The 15,405-nt window shown below is 40.8% G+C and overlaps 1 protein-coding gene across 1 annotated transcript in view; it reads right to left on the bottom strand.

Moving 5' to 3' along the window:
- ccnd2a (cyclin D2, a) overlaps window positions 1–15,405 on the bottom strand; it is a 176,878-nt gene that overhangs the window by 61,986 nt on the left and 99,487 nt on the right. The window contains exon 2 of the mRNA XM_052061791.1: window positions 5,410–5,463. The gene's annotated coding sequence lies outside the window, so the exon portion shown is untranslated. The remainder of the gene's footprint in view (window positions 1–5,409; window positions 5,464–15,405) is intronic.

The raw sequence follows: 15,405 nt of genomic DNA, 5'->3' as shown, positions 1-15,405 counted from the left end.
TGAGCTGAAAACACTTTTCATCCATTGGCAGCTTTAATCGCTATGATGTTTTTTTTTCTCCACAGCTAGTTCAAAGGGAAGAAATCATACGACTCTGGCTGTACTTAAACTGCTGCAAAGTATTTTCATACATTTTACCCAACAGTGAAAGCCACCAGTGTTGGGATCTGTCACACAAGTCACACAATTACTGCATCTATTGTTGTTTGCTTTATGTAGAAACGAACATTACAGATATGAAAAAAATACTGACCATATCATACCCTTTAAAATCTGTCCACTTTTTGGATGTATGTTTTAAAATTATTTGTGAGCCCGTAGCTCCAGGGGCTCAGGAAATTAACCAAGTCAGCAAGTTATTCTATTCTATATATATGACATGGATGTCTGTTTGGGTCCCACTTTTCTGAACTGCCTTTAGCGGTTCTTTCCAAAGGATACGATTACATTTCCATGAGTATATTGTTATATGTTGCGTTCATGAATGTTCCGAAAAATGGTAATTAAATATTATTAAAAATTCTTTGAATTTATTTGTGCAGATCAACATATTTAATAAAGGGGTGATATTAACTAAATGTACAATTTTGGTCAAGCAAATACATGCAAAAAAATGTATTGGCCAATTAGCTCAATAATGGTTTAAACAGAAAAAGTTGAAACCTTAAATTTTAATTAAATGAATTAAAATACCAGAAGGGGAAAAAAAGAGCATTGAGTGAACTGTAAATTACGCTGTTCTGCTTTGAGTGAATGTCTGCGACCCATCTCAATTTAAGATGGAATCAATTTACACAGTCTTAGGTGAGAAAAATAATCAAGTAAAAGAGCCTTGATTAAAGCACTTCGTGGCCAAGGGAGACCGTAAGGTTTCAAAGCGGCAAGCATATGTTTTGTTCATGCCGTTGCATTTCTATTATCTATTATAAGACAATAATGCACATGAAAGTAGGCATTACCACTGCAAGCAACACCAGCAATAGAGCACTTTCTCCAACACGTACGTAAACAATCCCCTTACCACCCAAATCTCTGAAAAAAAAAGTCTAATGAGCTTGTTTGCATCTTATCACCAGGAAATAGCATTAGTCAAATTGTACTCTTGGGCTGAGGCTTGAAAGGGATGGCATGGCAGTGGCCATCATTAGCCCGTCCCCTGACATGCGGCCTGCCTCTGATCCAGAGCCAGGGTTGGGCAGGAAGGCCGTAGGTAGGCAGGAGAGGGTGGGCAGTCCTGGGTGGGCTCCTCCACTTGGGCCTTGCTAATGGGCCAGCAGCCATCAGGCTGGTATGTCGGAATGTGTGCCGCCGCAGCTCTTGCAGACGTCAGGGGATTTTGAAAAAGCAGGACCAGATGATTGCAGAATGAAAAAAAATGGGGCCTACCTCAGTACACTGCACCACGTGGCTCCTGCCTCAATCAGAGACCTTCCACTTCTCATCTTCTCATCTCTGAGTGAAGTGAAGCCAAGCGAACATAAACTGCAATGGTCTTGTTCTGCTTGGTCTGGTCTAATCTCTGCACTTTTCTTGTCCATGGTTCCATGTTTCCTCCTTCTCAAATAGTGCAATGGTTTCCATCATTGCCGTGCACCGCTCCCGTTGAGAACAGTCTTTTCCCAGCACTTTAGCGCACGGCAGCTATTTTTCCCATGCTCTCTCATCATAGGACCTATTTCGGGGCATACATGCTATTAAACCAGCTGATGCTGCAAAAATAACTCATAGGGAAGTTAGGGAGTACAAATAAGAGGCATTCAATGAGTACGAATCATTTTTCAGGATAGGAAATTGAAATCTGAAAGAGCCTTTAAAGAGTAAACAATGCTTTGAGATAAAGGTGCAGTGTCGCCCGCGGCAAGCACTTTACAGGCTGACATAGTTTGACGACTACTATTAATACCAGCGAGACTCTGTTGCTCTGTCCCCCAGGGGAAAACATAGAGGAAGTCATTGATCCTTCCCACCACCACGGCGAGGAAGGACACACTCTGTGTTTGCCCCTCTTGGTGACAAGGGTTATTATTATAGCCCCACAAGGCACCACAAGACCTTATTTCTGTTTTCAACTGATGTCGCGCCTCAAGAAGTGGCAACAAATATCTCTGGACACCATCTACTTGCAAGGTCCTGCACGTCTCTATGAATGACTGAACCATTCTCCGAACACCTGTGTCCTGACATCATTTGGTCGAGCTGCTCAAACAAAGTTTCCAGTTTTGTCTATTTATTTTTTATTTTTTAATGCCACAAGAAAAATTAAAGGCTTGGTGGACAGAGAACTATCACTTTTGTGTTACAATGGAATGTCGGAAAGAAGAAAACAGCAACAACATAAATGCAAAAAAATCAGAAAATGGTGGATAGTGACCGGAGCAGGAATCAAAATTGTTGTGTTTGTTCACAGATCCTGTCAGCACACAACGGCGACACGCAATAATCTCTTTTGTTGAATTAATTGCCCACACAGACAAATGCGGCGCAAACTGGGATCTACAAATAAAAAAGGCGTCTTGTTGTCCCAAGCTGAACTATACTGCTTTTTGATGATAAACATCTGCTTTGTAAAATCTAATCTGCTTGTTACAGTTCTGCTGGAGGCCACAGGGGCCAAAGGGGCCTGCTTCAAGTTCACTTCCACAGACACACACACACATTTTGTCAAGTGAGGAGAGAAATCTGAAGTACAGTAATACCTCGTTTTTCGACCATTATCCAATCCAGAAGGCTGTCCAAAAAACAAAACGAAGCTCTTGATATACATTGTGATTTCCTAAAATGAACCTCGTGCAAAGATTTATACAATAAATAAAGTGCGGCACATTGATATACACTTTTGGCCTACCGTATCATTGCTGATATTGATAGCGAGAACTCAATTCAAATATGATTAATTATTAAAAATAATATGTAATTGAAAATTATTTGGCCAAAGGTGTTCTTTCAGAAGTGTGTCTTAAAAAAAAAATCTTTATTGAACACGTCTGCTCGCAATGGAACACTACACGAGTAAGCGTCACTTCCTCGTGTAAGGAAGGCGAGAGGAGTCAAGTGGCGCAGTCAAGTGCGCTCAATTTGGTCGAGAACCGATTTTCGCACAGACGTTTGAAAACCGAGGTTTGACTGTACTTGGAGTCACAAGCTTGTGTCTTTATGTCATCATTCTTCCGAGAACATGCCTAATTGATCCTCTTAAACAAATAATGCAATTTAAATCCTGGGAATCTAACTGAGGCGAGTTTTAGCAGTACTGTTTTAGGTTTTGTCGAAATGTTAGATAAGTGCTGCACACTTCTGTTGATGGTCTGTGATAAGAGCTTGTGTTTAAGTGACATAAACGTACACTGTGCTACCCTATGTGAACCGCGGGACGATGCAGGTGTAAAGCAACTATATTTAGTTTCAGCATCAATGGAGCTAGTGAGGGCAGGTTTTTGATGATGTTGGGACGGCAGTGATGTCGCGAGAAATTATTCAACATGTTGATGAATGGACAATGCTATCTGTGTACAGTTCCCTACCCGTGTGGCTGGGTTGATATTTTACTGTATCTTAAAAACAAGAGAGGTGGAAGGATGACGTAAGAACGTTTATGGCTGCGCTGCAAAAGGACAAGAATTGCTCAGTAGTTGAGACAGGATGAGGATGGGAGGAAGGCAGGGAGCATCTGTGTCAGGATCAGTTAGAATGGCAGTAAAGCAGATGTTTCCTTTGTTTGGTACTAGAACACCACCACGAAGGAAGCCTAACCTAAAGGATATACTAATCAGCTAATGAAGAGAGTAATCAACATATGTTAAAACTATCGCTCATCATACGATTGAAACAGAAATGTTGTGCTATGTCAAAATTCATCATAAACAGTTTGTTAGGACCCTGTGGAAATTTTTAACTGGACAGCATTAATGACAAGGATTATGTTGAGATAATCATCATGAGGATGTCAGAGTTCGATTTGCTTCCTTCTGATGATAATAACAACATAGTACTTGACCAACTGCTCTTAGCTACAGTATTTAATTTTCCACTGAGTGTTCCATTTGATTTTTTTGCAGGTTGCTCTGGTGGAACACAATGCAAATCCCTGTGATTTTCTGGCAAGCAGGCCAGGGAGTACCCACTTCTCCTGCCCAAAGGGACAGGTTCCGGCTTGCCCAAGACACAAATTAAAACAAGCCTGACAGAAAAGGAATTGATGAGTTTCACTTTTTTTGGGGGGGGGGGGGGGGCAATTTCAGTGTCCAAATACAGTACTACCACCGTAAATCCCAATTATTGTGTGAACCATTCTTAAAATGATTATACAAGTGTAAAAAAGAGGTGAAACGCTAAAAGAAAAGAGAATAAACACTGAAAGCAAACAAAATATGGGAGGGAAGAAGAAAAACGCTAACTTTTCATGACTGGATGTACATGCAGTGATGGATGTTCAAAGTAACTTGTGCTGCTTGTGTCGAAGGGAATGCAGAGTTATTGTCAGATTCTTGGCAGTTTGAGTCGTCAGCAATGAATGAGATTTCTGTATTTGTAGTCAACAACATCACACTCAAACTTTGGACATCGGTGGCAGCCTTCTTTGGGGGCATCACAAAAATAACTAAAGCAACAACAAAACCTTTAGATGCTTACTGATCTTAAGTTTTGTGAGGTTTTCTGAGGCCTCATGTGACAATACCACGAGGCTGCTTTGACCTCTGAGGTTTCGGGTGCCTTTAGAGGAGAATTCTTGGTTTTTTTGTATGGTTTCTCTGTGCTGTAAATAATTCATTATCTAAGCATGAACTGAAATTCCACATCAAGCTTCGTGACACAAGGGCCTCGTTCAAGTCATCTGTCTAATTCTTTGCGCCAAAGCGACCCGATATAACATACGCGAGTGCTCTTCTGCTGCTGCTGAACATCAAAAGTTCTGAGTCAACCTGAGAGACCGAGCACTTCATCACCACTGCAGTTTTCCCCACAAAGAAATGCAATCTTATTTAAAGAATAGAAACAGTCACTTTTCACCATCACAAAAGAGAAACCTCTGTTGACAGGAATCCAACATTTGGGGTTTCCATGACAGACAGGGACACAATCAGATTGTGATACTGAAAATGACTGTAACAAGGTCATGATGTCTCAACTTGCCAATATCTGGGACGTATGCATCTCCAGCTAGCCACGGAAAAGCTCCATCTTACGGGAGTTGATGTAAACCTCAGCAGCTCAATCGAATGTTTGCAATATGCAGCACAACACAAATATTGTCTTAACCACACCATTCACACAAAAACCACCCAACCTGCCGAGTGAAAACATTCCAGGATTTATTTTAAATGATCAGTCATCACAGTTTCATAATGTACAATAAATAAGCATCATATTTATGACACATACATACATATAATGTAATGTAAATCACCTTACCTGAAAACTCCCAAGGCAAATCCCGAGTATGTCCGTATAGACAGGATCATATTCCTAAAAGAAACAACACACAGCAGGAGGACAATGAACACAGTGGCGGCGTTGAGGATCAGTGATAGAAAGGGATGACATGTCAACTGCCTGGAATAAGCAGAAAATGTGAGCTGGGACATATTCTAATGCATGTTCTTCATTTATATTGATGAGAAATACTGAAAAAAAGTTTTTGAAACTGCTCTTGGAAAATCACTTGAAGAGGAAAACAACACTTGAAATCTCAGTGGTGGTGTCATGTGACAGTAGGACATATGCTCTATTGATGGATGACTCGAGTTTTCATTTCCACTCAAGGTAGGCCATCAGAACAAAGAAATTGATAAATAACAGTTGCTTTTGTACACATAAGTCAAAAAAGGATCATGCGTAATCTCTTGCTACGTAGTTTTGATCCATCAAGCATCAAGGACAGAAAAATGAATTGCCAAGTTTACCTAGACATTTTGCAGAAGATATCAAGACCACAACCTGATTGAGAAGCTGTGGCATGACCGCAAGAGAATGATTCACACCAGACATCCCAAGAACATGACAGATCGGAACCATATTTGCGATGAGGAATGGTCCAAAATTCCTTCTGGCAGGTTTGATCTGCAACTACAGGTAACATTGAGACTGTTGCGGCCAAATTCCATCGTAAGTCCAAAGTGTTCACAAATTTTTCTACAGGCCTCTGTGCAAAGGCGTTATGTTTTTACTAGCTTGTTGACGAATTCTCATCAAAACAACTTTTATCAGGCAGAAGTGTGAATCCAGTGGGACTGTAAAAGTACAATTAGTTCCCCACATCTTCAGAAGTCAGGAAACGGGATCAGATGAATGAAGTGCAGACGTTGAGGATTGAAGATCCTGCATTGTCTGAACGTGCTTCAAACAGCTTCCCCTGCATTGTCTGAACGTGCTTCAAACAGCTTCCATTATCTAGTCTGCAGGAAAAGGCCACACAGAGAGCTACATAATGGTTCAGAGGAATGGGAATCTCCTATTGCCAACAATACTAGAATCATCACTTCTTGTTTGAATGAAAAGAAAAAAGCAGCTGCATTTTGTTTTACTGGGGTTTTGGAAAGTCATGTGTGATGTTACTAAGCATGACGTTTCATCCAGGTGGGTGACAACAAAGAGAAGATGGGCGTGGGTAGAATCCTAGTCATACTCTAATTTCTTCATCTTTTCATTGGGTTCCTCACTTTGATTTGAAAACCTGAGTCAACAGGCTGCCCTATCAGTAAAAACACTTTGGTCGCTAAGAATTTGTACAAGGAGGGTTTTGTCCACCATTCAAACCTCAACTTGATCTGAAATCTGCTACATGGCAGACTTCAGCCTGGTCTCTTTTGTAAAGCAGTTAATCTGAGGCCTGTTCGAAATCAGTTTGTCCTGCGCTTGCACAGCCATGTTGCTTCAGGTGACAGGGAATACAAAGAATGACAAATGAATGAAAAAGCACAAACAGGCTGTTGACAGCAGTTCCAAATATTGAATGACGGGGAAACGGAACAAAGGTTTGTGGACAGAAAAGGAAGACCCGAATTAGACAAAGCGCATTCAGTGACGTGGAAAAAAGTATGAACTATTGTCCTCTTAAACCAAGTTGGTACTTCGGGGGGGAAAAATAGCCAAGACAGGAATGCAAAATAAGTCATGGGCAATGAATTGAAGGGATTTAAAGATACCTCAAGTATCAGGCGATCTGGTATCACAAGTTTGATTTACCCTCCAAGCTTGAAACATCAACACAATTTCAAAGGCTACATAACAAAAGAAACCTTGTGACAACATTCTTGAGGCACAGGAAAAAAGAAAAACAGAATATGAATGTTAACCACTAACATTTTTTTTCAAGATGGCGCCCGAATAGGCAGCCTTCGGCAAGTGCTCTTCAAGAGCTTTGCTTTTTTGTTCTTTTTTGCTGTTTTTGTCTTTTGTTTTGTCACATATTGTTTGTTGTATCATCGTGTGGACCTGATATGGACTGTTTTCAGCGCTTTTTGGCCACGACATTCGTCAAAGGAGCAGTATCTGTGCTTGGTGGTTGCGCCTTCTCGGCAGCACGCCTGTACCAGCACAGATTTTGATTGGGAGGAATGTCGGCGCCATTGACTGTCGGTGCTGGACAGACCTGGGGCACTTGTGTTTTTTGCGCCAGTAAATGGGCAGCATTTTTCACAACCCCGATTTGTTCAGTGGCTATGTCAGCGCTGTTGGACAGTCGGCGTTGGTGCGGCTGGATGGATGGCCGCTGAAGTTGAGGATGAGGAGAGAGGAGCGTTGGCGCAGAGCGCCGATGCGTATTTGGAACCGTGAGTCGCCGCTTGGAATTGAAATGGATTTCCATGGGACAGGAGAAGTGAACCAATCTCTTTTTTCGTCAATGGATGCTACAGCTTCTTGCCGACGTGTGCACATTTTGAGCATGACGTCTCTGATCCACTGGTTAAAGGACACTTTGAATCTCTCCTCTTTCATGTCAAACTGCTTCAAACAACAAAGCGTGTGATGGAAAATTGGTTAGAACTGCATTACTGTCCGTGTTTTATGTTATGTGTTGTGTTTATTATTTTACTTTATGTTAACTGTTTTATTAAGCGCTTTGTTACAGCTGCCGCTGTTGTGAAAGCGCTATATAAATCAACATGTATTGTATTGTATTGTATTGTATTGTATTGTATTGTATGAATGACCAGGTGAGCTGTACATAGAGATGATAAAGAAAGCGAGCATTTTTCATCTGTGCAGGGAACTGAGGGACGAAACTAACTTGAGCAAAGACTATAGAGTCCATCGTGACAAAAGTAATCCATCAGATGTGTTGTGACACCGCACAGTGTCTGTGGGTTCATCCAAATCCCAAACTAGCAGGTGAAACCTGTGCTGACAGCTCAGTTTGCTAACCTTCGTGGTCCATCTACCATTGCCCCTTATAGTAGCGCACCAGTGGAAAAGGAAGGGACAGAGTCATGGAGGTCAAAGGGCGACTAAGGGCGACTTTGAAATGTGCCTTCCAAAGAAGCAGCCTGTTTTTCCTTGTGAAAGAATCTTGACATGAGAATCAACATTTTTAGCCAGTTAAAAATAATGGTAGTTGCCTGGGCTGATGTTTCCGCTCCTCAATATCGTGACAGATGAGATGTACATAAAGATTGAAGGCCCAATTTCTGGTGGCACATCTTCATTTTTGTGCCGGGGCGGGTTTTTTTTCCCCCGTGTTTGGGAATTTGGCAGACCATGCTGCACATACTTCCACTGCAAGTTAGCTGGTGTTTATTCAAAACCAAAGGTGTTCATTTTAACGACCTCTAACCTGTGTTAAAGTGACACACTATTTGAGTCTTAAGTGTCCAATACCAAAAAGAGTGTTACAGCAACAAAATGTAGTGCTGACAGTGCAGTAATCATGACACTATTGGGTGCTTAGATTAACACTAATGAGTGTTCATGTCAACACTATACAGTGTGTGGGTACTTATGCCTTGTATCACTACCTTAAATAAAATACATTACAAGATTTCAATTAAAAAAAAATATATATATACCTGTATATATATATATATATATATATATATATATATATATATATATATATATATATATATATATATAATTGACCCTATTTCAGACAGAACATCGAAAACACCAGTTGGGATCAAAGTATGTTTTTTTTTTCCCAGCAATTTCATGTGAAAACTGCCACTCATGCCAATAATAAAATCGGGCCAGACACACCAAAAGCAGTGCGCCGATCCTCCTCAATTCGATAAGCATTCAGGTAATCATCCAACACCAGTAGTCATAGCATGGTAAGTGAAAGGAAAAGCCTGAAGATGTTAACAATTCTCCTATCCATCCATCCATTTTCCGAACCGCTTGATCCTCACTAGGGTCTCGGGGGGGGGGGGGGGGGGGGTGCTGGAGCCTATCCCAGCCAACCCATCCAACAACTTGGGAATTCATTTTCATTTTCATTACCCCCCCCCCCCCCTCCCCCCCAACACACACACACATTCCATTTTGGCATTTAGTTCCATAGTTTTTCATAGACATTGGATACTGTATGATACACATACCAGGAACACAAAACCCGTTGGTGGGTTTGGGTGCGGCAGAGGGCTCCAACAAGTTCATACATACACGGGCTTTAATGTGAACATGAATTTAAACAGCGTGAAAAGAAAGGTCATGGGGGTTTGAAAAAACTCTCTGTAGCTGCCTAAACTTGCTTGAACCAGAACTGTAAAATATCATGTTAGAAACTGACCATGTGACGTCACAGAAAATACATCTCATTGGCCAAGGGGTCCATGTAACCGGCCACACATTTATACTTAAATATTATACATATGTAAACATCACATATAATATTAATTACTGACTAATTCTTGTTCATCTGCTTGAAACAATACGGACCAAAAAACTCTAACCAGTGAACTTCAATCATTATGTAAGGCACTGTGATTCATCCAAATTGAGATAGAAAGACATTAAACATGCGACAATAGAGTGAGACAAGAAATGGGGCATAATGTAATACTATGATAAAAGTTCAGGTCTGCATTTGTGAAATGTTTTTCATTTTTTATAAACAAGGTTGTGACTTTCAGTAAGGCACTAAAAGTGGTTAACACAAGACATGCATTGACAGTAAATGATGATACAAAGATTTTGTTTTCTGATTAGACCGCCCCTCTTTTTTTTTCTTGTTATGTTCATGACTGGCCATGTTGGTTGTTTGCTCAGTTTTGTATTTTTCAGACGCAGGGATAGATAGATGAAAAGATAAGTAGATAGACAGAGAGATAGATGGACAGACGGATGGATGGAAGGACAGATAAAAAAACAATCAATAATTATCGATATTGATCAGATCAATGCGAAATACTTACATCGTGATACACAGTACATTTTAGTCATCTTGCCTAGCCTACTCGAAGTTGACAAATCTGACTGGAAGATTCTGAACTTGCCAATCACTTTACACAAAACTTCAAAATAAAAAGGCCTGGACTCAATGTGCATACAAATTTCAGCTGTACATTTTGTTGTGGACCCAAGCCACTCTTAAACTCCTTTGTAACTGTGACTTGTTTGTCAAGCAAAGTAACTGGTCCACCAAAGAAAAGTGCCAAATAATGGGACCGTATGCGTTTTGTGATGCTTTACAATGGAAAATGTAGGCAATCGACCACCACATAGTTGCTGACTTTTCAAAAAAAAAATTATTTTTCCCAAAAAACGCGAACCAGTTTAGACCTGCAAAGGCAAATGTAAAGACAAAGCTAACTTCTGTTTCATTGGTGACTTTCCTCCCTTAAATGCCTCAAAATCAACTTAATGCTCCCTGGTCAGTAGATCTCGGTAAGACTGAAAAACCAGAAGCCGAGTCTTTGGGCCACATTCTTGACCTCCCCTCACTCAACTGCTAGAACAGCACGTGACTTTGTGCAGGCTTCGCCGATGGCTCCTTTTAGGAGTTCTTAATCGGTCACACGCACAATACACTTTGTGTTACCAAGCAGTAAACCTCCACTGAGGGGATCACTGGCGTCACCAGGGTTCAGGTGAAGGAGAAGGAGAAGGAGCTGAGGGAGAAGGGAGCCATGAATTGGGCTAAAATACTAAGCTGAAGTTCAGACACAGCATCACATTGGGCACGTGCCTTCACCTCCACCATGAGTGAATGTCACCCACTTGCAGTCTGACCATTCGGTCGCTCAAAAAAAACAAAAAAACAAAAGTGGCCATGTTGTAAATGAAAGTCCCCCACCATAGCACAATCTTAACATTCGAGTGACAGAGGCTAGAAGGTTGAGTTAACAAATACCCAACTTTGCCAGGAAACATTTTTGCTCTTTCCGTTCAATTGCGAAGCATGACTGAACTGAACTGAACTGAACAACATTGCTTGACAAAAACGGAACGGAAACCAAACATACCAACATTGTTCTTTTCCCCTCTAACCAAACTAGACATCATAAAAGTGAGCAGTCAGGATGGGCTGCCTATTACAGCCAAACCAGTTGTGTTATTAACATTGCATTGTTTGGGGTTGAGATACACTACATGATGAGAGGTCAAGCCCATCAGATTAAGTATTATGTGACCTTGCATATGACTTTCCAATCAATCATTCTATGAAAACGTCTACGTGATACCCACAAACATATTTGTCTGCACACAAAAATATTTGCTCATGCAACCATCCATGCGCCTCGGCAGGCATACACACAAGTAACCCTCGCACACATGTAAGCCCAACAATGGTGAACAGCTGCATGGGTCTGTCTGGATCCAGACCAGCCACCTCTGGGGCCACAAAGGCCTGCTTGTACCCTCGGCTTGCCAGGGACATAAAACACAAGAGATAAGACCAGACACTGTTTGCCAGAACCAGCGGACCTCCCAAACACGGACTGCAAGTGCAAGTTTTTGACACACATACCCCAAAGCATGTAAAGCACGGCGTATTTCAGTGAGCTTGTTTTGAGAATATCATCAAGTGACTTTCATTGTGCTGCACCACGAGTTGTTTATTCATTTGCGCTCGCCTCTGTTGACCTCCTCGTCCCGCATTTACAAGCTCATCTGATGACTTAAAAGTGAGAATCTAAGGCAACCGGACAATAAGGATATTTAGAATGAGGCTCCCCATTCACAAGTTGATCGCCGAGGGAGATTAATTACCAGCACCACAAAGCAAAGTTCGTTTCCAGGCTACTGGCCTTAATGCCAAAGTTATTGTTGAGATCGCGGCTATTCAATTTCCTCGAGACGGCAAATGTGAGAGATGTGCAAGTTTTAAAGAGGAGTCTTGCTATGGACTTGACAATATATCAGCACTCTGCTGAGAATGAGGACTTGTGCACTTGATATTTCATCAGGGGGGAGAAGGGGGTGGGCTCTGCTCTTGTGTCTTGGAGGTCCATGAGAGCATCTTTGGATCTGTACACACGTTCATATAGAGCATCACAGTGACAGATAATGAAGTATAGATAATGACAGAGAAGATTTGACATATAAACACTGAAAGCTTTGCAAGTTAAATTGTGAATGCAAAAAAAATAAAAAAAATTAAAGTCAGTTGAGTGACATGCAAGAAAAATCCCAAGATGTCTTAAACAGCAAACTTGTCTTGCTTTTGTGTGCAATTGAAGGTGGCGGATCACGGTGCAAAGAAGAGAGTACTGCTCTATTCTCTTCCATTTGTCGATATTTCTGCTGAGTCATGATTTGTCCAGTCACTACTTGCCGGCCCACACAGACACAAGCCCACACACACCATGACACAGTGGAGTCTGTGTAGCTTGGATCAAGGTCCACTCTCAATGGGGAGGAGGGTTGACCCCCCCCCCCACCCCTAAACGTGACTGATGTCTTTGTCTTTATCGTTGCCCTTCTTCCCCTTTTTCGGTGGCCAGCCCCATTTCCCTGTCTTTGTCACCTCCTTCTCTGTCCATCTGTCACTTTCACTACTTCCCTCTCAAACTCTTGACACTTGATACCGGTAAATGTATCGGGGACACCTGGCCATGACACCTCCACAGACTGAAAATAGAACATTTGCGATCAATAGCTTCCACTTTTTTGGGAATGGCTTTATATATTTTTTTTTGTCTGTACCCGTTTCCATGCAGTCCAACAGAAAAACATGTGCATGTTCAAAATGGCTCCTACAAAGTTGATATAAGATAAGATAAGAAAACCTTTATTTGTCTCACAATGGAGAAAGTTGCAATTTACAGCATCAACATTTTGAAGGGAACAAAGTACAAACACAAAGTATATGCATGCACAAAATACATTTAAAAACGAACTGTACACAGTACAGAATGCAATATAAAATGTAAAATACAAGATATAAATAAGCACTGCAATCACGGAACTGTTCAAATCCTTTCTTGTGAACTGAAGAAAAAGATTCAGTGTAAATTTAGGGGCTTAATCCAACCACAAAAAAAAAAACCCAACAATAATTTTTGGAGGAAGAGACACAGAAAGGTATAAAATCGTCTGTCCCTTCTGTGTGTGGCAGATCCGGCTGGCCACATCAGTTTGTGGCCCGTGAAAACAAACCATGTGTGTCACCTTCCATGATCCTTGATAAAATATGTACCAAAATATTATACTGTCATGTGAAAGAAATACAATTTTTATATTATGTATTTATATTTTTACTTCATAACAAGATTTTGCAATAATTTTGTTCCCGTTTGCACTCACTTGAACAATAATTGAACTAACTATGATAGTTGACTGATTTCAAAACTAGCAACAAGTAATAATACGATGAGACTATTCCTTTGGCCCCCTCAGTGGACCATGACAAAATTGGTATGAGTCCCAGAGTATCATGCAAAAAAAGTTTCTCATCAGTCCACACAGGTGATTGAAATTTGTTTTGGTCGCCGTCTGTCATTTTCTTCGTCTATTTAGACTTTGCAAACTGCCCATGCTCTGTGGCCAGTTATTTGTGTGACAGCATTTCAGCACTACATAAAATAAACCATTGGGATATGAACAACAGGTTTTATTCACCAGGGGTTTAAATGATCAAATGTTTGGGATTTTCAAGGGGCCAAGGCTCAATTCTTTCACGCTCACTGAACTCAGGTCTCTTTTCACACTAAACTTGAGCTGTCAATTTAAATGCACCTTTCTCATCAGATTCGGAATTATACAACCTCAACTTGGATTTTGTACCATCCAAGATCTCTCTGTTATGAGTCTTGCCACCATCCCATTGTTTCGGGCAAAACATTTTTCTTTCATTTAAAGTTGTGAAAAGTTAGTATCAAGACAAAACCCTGCAAAATGATTGATCAAAACCACAAGAAAAACATGCCAGTGCAGTTACGTGTGAGACAAAGGTATGGATCAAGCGATGCGGAGTGCATCCCAGCGAGCATCCTATCTAGCGAGGTCAGCGGGAGGTCATTCATAAACCCCTGTTGGCAGCACACACACACACACACACACACACACACACACATATACATGTATATATTAGAGCTGTCAAACGATTAAAATATTTAATCTAATTAAAAATGCAACTGTCATAATTAACTCAAATGGACTAAAAAAATAATCGTGATTACTCACACGTTTCTGAATTTCCTTTTACAATTTTTGTCCTTTTTTCCCCCATTTTAATGCTCTCATCAACATGGAATCATGAATCAGTTTTCTATGTGCCAAATGCAAATATTTACTAAAATAACAATTTCGATTTTCAATTTTACATGAACGTTTTTCACTTGGTGCAGTTATTCACACATAATCTCTCACACAATATTACTGTCCATCAATAACGGTGAAAAAAATATTTTGTCACACAACAGCTGCTTTAACAGCCTTTTTTTATGAAATCAAAACAGAGCAATATAACATTATAAAGTGCACATCTAAGGTAAACTAGTACTCAGCCTATAGTGCATTTAAACCATGGTTGCATACTTCGTTTTTCTCAAGTTTGCTTTGAACACAGCAGTCTGTTTCTGTATGTTTGGTGAAGAATAACGAGACACCAGACACCAGTGTTCATTATGTGCCGCTGTATTCAAAACTGCCCGACGTACAAAAAAAGCGCACGCACTTCTGGGGCAAACCATTCTGAAAAGGGGGGGGGGGGGATCACTCCCCCTAACACAGTCAGGCTATGTTGATTGTGTTGGTCCTTCTTGCGCGGAAGTCTCTCTACGGTTTTGTGTAGACCTCATTTCGAATGACTACACTTGGTTCGATGACAACACTGGAGACATTTCACTTTCGCTAGGTCGCTACCACTGTAACCTTCCACACAAAATAGTTCCAAACAAGTAACAATCGTGTCAGTGGCATACATCGTATACCTGTATGATACAGAGAGAGAAGAACAGATAACTTTGGTCTTGTCAGTGGAGCAATCGGGCAACTTTTTAAAAGTAAACTTTCCATTCATAAACT

The sequence above is a fragment of the Hippocampus zosterae genome, chromosome 3 (assembly GCF_025434085.1).
Source record: "Hippocampus zosterae strain Florida chromosome 3, ASM2543408v3, whole genome shotgun sequence".
NCBI classification, from domain to species: Eukaryota; Metazoa; Chordata; class Actinopteri; order Syngnathiformes; family Syngnathidae; genus Hippocampus; species Hippocampus zosterae.
This window is presented reverse-complemented; position numbering and strand designations above follow the sequence as displayed.